The 5,882-nt window shown below is 36.1% G+C and overlaps 1 non-coding gene across 1 annotated transcript; it reads right to left on the reverse strand.

Moving 5' to 3' along the window:
- Positions 1-4,477: 4,477 nt before the first annotated feature.
- Positions 4,478-4,603, reverse strand: LOC128110210 (U6atac minor spliceosomal RNA). Its single transcript, XR_008218164.1, has one exon. It is a non-coding gene; the product is annotated as a U6atac minor spliceosomal RNA (small nuclear RNA).
- Positions 4,604-5,882: the final 1,279 nt, after the last annotated feature.

Genomic DNA, 5,882 nt, shown 5'->3' on the forward strand with positions numbered 1-5,882 from the left:
TACTATGAAAAGACACAAGTAATCATGAGATTCAATCTCGATAGTTTTTTTTCAAATATTTTGGCATTAACACATAATCTTTTTAGCAAAAAATGTGAATTTGTCAAACATGTAAAAAAAAATATTTTCACTTTATTTCCTTTCATTGGTTTACCTGAAAGAGATATTCCTCAATCCTTCCATGTGCAAAGCTTCTAACCATTTCACTTTAAATATTCCTTTAGTGTTAAAGATCTTTAGATGACAGTTGTTATAGCAGCAACTCTTCCTGTGCTTACAAAACTCACAATTGAAAACCCAATCAAGCATTCAAAATCTTAAAATACATTGGAGTAAGTTAGATACTCACGATTTACCTTCTTTAGAATTGATATATTCATTATAAATGCACATTAATTTTAACTATTGACTTACGATATTTTATCTCTTCCTTTCTAGACACAGTGGATGAAATATACAGTTTTTTTTTTTTAAACGGGACCTGAGAGATCCACGTGCAAAATCTACATGACACGAGGACTTTTATTTCTTCCCACATGATACCACTTTAACATGCAAAAATCGAAATATGGTCGCAAAATAGGCCCCTGTATCAAGGGCCGGAACCTGGAGTCTACATCCGGAGTCTTTCTGCCAGCCCTCATCAGTGGACTGTAGCGTGGGAAAAGTTGCCACGATGTATGCTGAAATATACAGTTTTTAAACTAATAAATTAGTATGTGCCTCCACTGCGTTTCTGTAAACTTCTGTGTTTTGACACCATGCTGTGTCACATTTAAACTGGTTTTCAATGTATATGATGTTTTGCTTCCAACTTTATGTACTGCGTCTCCTCCTGAGTTCATTTTTGGGAGATGGTAATTTTGTAAATATGAGGAACATAATAGTATTCCTAGTATTATTCTCAATGAGTAATATTTGCTAATCCTGTAAAAAACAATGACATCATGAAATTTGCAGGCAAATGAATGGAACTAGAAAATTATCATCCTGAGTGATGTAACCCATACTCAGAAGGACAAACATGGTATGTACTCACTCATAAATATATACTAGATATAAAGCAAAAGATAACCAAAGTACAACCCACAGCTCCAGACAAGCTGGCTAACAAGGAGGACCCTAAGAGGGACATATTGATTGTCATGGGAAGGGAAAATAGAGAATATCTCCATGAGTAAACTGGGGATGAGAAAAGGCATTGGAGGGTGGGGGGTAGGGGATGACAACATGAGGGAAAAGGATGGTCAAGCTGGAGCAGGGACAGAGTGGGGGCGCAGGGAGGGGGATATCATGATGGAGGGAGACATTATGGGGATGGGGAGAGGCTGGGTGCTGGGGAGGTTCCCAGGAATCCACAAGGATGACCCCAGCTTAGACTACTAGCAATAGTGGAGAGGGTGCCTAAACTGGCTTACCCCAGTAATCAGATCAGTGAATACCCTACCTGTCATCATAGAACCTTCATCCAGTAACTGATAGAAGCAGATGCAAAGATCCACAGTCAAGCACCAGGCCAAGCTCCAGGAGACCAGTCAAAAAGAGAGAAGAGGGATTCTATGAGCAAGGGATTCAAGATCATGATGGGGAAGCCTACAGAGACAACCAAACCAAACTAGTGGGAACTCATGAACTTTATACCAACAGCTGTGGAAACCTCCATGAGACTAGACTAGGCCTCTGCATAAGGAGACAGTTGTGTAGCATGATCTGTTTAAGGAGCCCCCTAGCAGTAGGACCAGGATCCATCCCTGGTGCATGAGCTGGCTTTTTGGAGCTCACTGCCTATGGTGGGAACCTTGTAAAGCCTTGATACAGGGGGAGGGGCGTGGACTTGCCTCAACTGAGTGTATCAGGCTCTGTTGACTCCCTATGGTAGACCTTGCCTTGTTGGAGAAAACAATGAGATGTGGATTGTAGGGGGAATGCTGGAGGGGCAGGAGGAGAGAGGAGAGGGGGATCTGTGATTGGTACATAAAATGAATTAAAAAACCCTTAATTTTTTAAAAAAAGATGTGCTAATCATAGAAAATTACAGAAATTAGGTATCTTTCTCAAACTGCATCCAATAATTTATTTAAGTAATAGATTAGATTATTGGGTTGAGGCACACACACAATCATTTAAACAATTACTGAAAAAGACCACATTAGTATCTTTACAATTTTTTAATTTTATGATTATATGTAACAAACAAGTGAGATAATTTGACGTGTTTAACCTCTGTTAATTGAAAATATGACTATTTAAAACAGTTATATATGTTCTCTGTAGAGAACATTTTGAGGAGGCATGCAGATACTTATTGTACTAATAGCTTTTTTCTTACAGAATAATTATGTTTCAATTCAACTCACCTAAAAAAATCTTAATCAGAGTATTTCCTGATTACTTACCAGAATTTGTTGCTGTATTAAATTTAAAGTTTTTATACCTGGCCTCATATATTCTCTGTTCGTTTTCAAGATGCACTTTCCAAGATATGAATAAATAGCAAGCTGACTCAAGTTTTCTTTATTTTATGTGCTGACTCTGAGTTTATAGCTTTAGGCTGTTTTTGTCACAAAACAACAATCGAATTTGTTATTATTTTTCATGTGTTTATATATCTAAAGGTATTTTTATAAGCATTCTAACTTGGTTCATATGAATTTACACTTTTTATTTGTTATGTACTTATAATAGGATATACAACTGAATGTATTACAAAGTAATTGATTTTTTTGTTTTTAAATTTTAGAATAATGGGTCACTATACCATCATTATGACATATATTCAAACTTGCATACTTATTTTATGAATAATTTGATCACCATTAATGAGATGACTGTTATTTATTTTATTTATGCTATATTTGGTATTAAATTTACTATTACCTATATAAATAAATTGATAGATAACTATGAAAAAAATGTGCTACTTTAAAATAGTGGTTTAATGACATGGAACTTTCATATTTAATGTTTGTTCACTGTTATCTTTCATTGAAGCTGGGATCTTAACTCAGACAGAAAATATTGTTATTGCAAATTTGATGTCAAAAAACATGTCAGGTGTAAGAAGTTTTTCCTGATAAACTGGACTCTCTCTTTCTATAACACCTATGCATCATGCCATTTTCTCCCCTACTGACACAGTTTGTGATAGATATTCTATTTTTTATTGTACTTTTGGTTCTCTTCTCTTCTCCTTCCTTAATACCCTTAAGACAGTTTTCCAAGTCAATGACTCATGAAACTAAAGTGTCTACTTCTGATCTAACATACGATTTGCCTGTGTAGTCTGGCCAATTTAGTATTCATCTCCTACAAAATCCTCAAAAGAAGTCATTTTGCACACTTGAATAATATACATCTCAGTTGTCTGTTGGCATACCTGGTCGTCTTACTTTCACTGTGGAATGTAATTTGTTCCTGAGCATTAGTTCTTGGATTTTATTTTCAATATATTGGCATGGTTTCAATACCCAAGTTAAACTTCACTCACCCACCCACACAGTCAAGGACATAAATAAATGACATTCAGAATAAAAAGAGAAATCCTGTTCACAGATACTACAGTTTCTATTTTTCTTTATTTTAAAATTGTTGCAGCATGCATTTCTGACAAAGATATTAGTAAACAGTTGGTATAAGAAAACATTATGTTCCTGATATAATATCATAATAAAAAGTTTAAAGTATATTCGAATCTGCTGACTTTTAGGTAATTTCACATGGTTCATCCAATAGTAATGAATAGAACTAAGCAATTAAATATATACAGTAATTTTTAGTTTAATAAATTTGTATATAATTTGTTCTCTGTATTTGTGAATGTCATAAACATCTTTTAGTTTCAAAGCACAAACTCAATTCGTAATTGTTAATTTTTTCATTTTATAGTTACTCTGTGAGTTAGTATAGTATCATTTTAGTTATAGAAATCAATGATCGTATTGGCCTAATTACTAAAATTAGATATCACCTAGGAAAGACTGAAAATGGAGGACTGGAACCATGGAGCTCCACTTCTATTTTTTTTTTTTTTTTTTTTTTTTTTTTTTTTTTTTTTTGGTTTTTCGAGACAGGGTTTCTCTGTGTAGCTTTGCGCCTCTTCTGGAACTCACTTGGTAGCCCAGGCTGGCCTCGAACTCACAGAGCTCCTGGCTCTGCCTCCCGAGTGCTGGGATTAAAGGCGTGCGCTGCCACCACCCGGCGAGCTCCACTTCTAATGAGGGCTTTCAATCACAGGTATGGCTCCAGGGCTAGGATCATAAAGAACTGACCGATTTAGAATTTGAGATGCAGAAACATATTTTACTCATTCAATTGATTTTGAGAAGTCACAACCTGGGTTCTGGGTTTGCAGATGACATATTCAGAAAAGTCACACCCAACAATACCGTGAAGGAATCTGTAGGGAAACCAAATGCCGTGGTCCATGCTTCCTCCACAATGCTGTGTGAAACAAGAATCCAGAGAACTGTCTTCACTGATAATTTGTCTGCATGTCCTAAATATATGAGAATATGATTATTTAAACCTATGCATGTTGTTAGGCCTAAGGGCCTTTCCATCCCTGTCAAGAGGGGCACTAACTTTTTCTTCTTTCACCAGGTAACTTGTGTGTATATTATAACTTCCAGTTTAATGATTTTATGAGATTCTTGGGTATGCAAATGAGTGGGTCTCTGCTTCTTGTGCCTTCTGTTGTGTTATTTTCCTTTTGTTGGTTTGTCTTGTCCAACTTTGCTGCAATAGCTTTTGTTTTATCTTCTTGTATTTTATTTTGTTAAATTTTAAGAAATAAATGAATGAAAACCTAGATACTAGGAAAAAGTTAACAGCTGAACTGTCATTTATGCATGATGGAAGAAAACATCAGTTTTCTACAGTGACGTGAGACTAGGTATATCAATCACTCCAGGAAAGGCCTCATGTTCAGGAGTGGTAGAACATCATACAATGGACGTCATGATTTATTTGTGTGCTTTTATTTGGTGATAGTTTGCTGGATTCTTGTTTTCTTTTCTTTTGGGTGGTGGTTTTTTGTTTGTTTGGCTTTGGGGGTTTTGTTGTTATACTGAGTTTTTTGTTTGCTTCTTGAGAAAGAGCTTAAAGTTGGGTGAGTATGAATGAAGGAAGGATCTGAAAGGACTCGAGGAAGTGGAAATGTGATCAAAATATATTTAAAGTAAAAATTTGAGTTAGTAAAAATATTAGAAAGTAAATTTATTTTTAGTCTAGAGTAAAAAAGAAAGGAAGATTCTGTAGGTTTTTTTATACATAAAGGAATATTTATAGAATTTATGTAAGATTATTGCATAAAGAGAAAAAAATTGATTTAGTTGAAATTTAAGTATGCTCAATAGCCAAAACTGTTTCATTCATGCTAATAAGACTTATAAAACTGAAATAAATTGTCAAAACTTTCTAATGAGGCCCTATTCAAGACAAAAATAAGAAATGTACCTGCATGGCTGTTTAGCTGACCAACAGGTAGGGTGGAGGCAGGACCGGTCCAGCAGGTCTCTCCTTGGGGCTGAGTGGGATGGTGAATGCAGAGGACTCAGATCTCCCCTGTCCACTGGAGAGAAGCACACTGAGCCGGGGAGTCTTGTCAAGGGAGTAACTCATTTTATTGCATCAGGAGTGGACTTACATAGGCTGAGTTGACGAAGCATATGGTGAGGATAGTGGGCCAATGAGATGATGCTATCTCAGCAGTTACTAGGCAGAGGTGATGCTAGGTCGGGTTTAGCTGAGTCACTCATATGTGTAAGTCATGTCCGAAGATAGGTTGCCAAACTCGAGCTAGACTGAGGAAGTTATACTGGGCCTCACGCCCGGGCCTTATGAGGCCCAACACATGGCTTCAAGCCCTTTCAGTTTCAAGGCTA

This window comes from Peromyscus californicus, unplaced genomic scaffold (assembly GCF_007827085.1).
Source record: "Peromyscus californicus insignis strain IS unplaced genomic scaffold, ASM782708v3 Scaffold_14__1_contigs__length_90479793_seg_2, whole genome shotgun sequence".
NCBI lineage: Eukaryota > Metazoa > Chordata > Mammalia > Rodentia > Cricetidae > Peromyscus > Peromyscus californicus.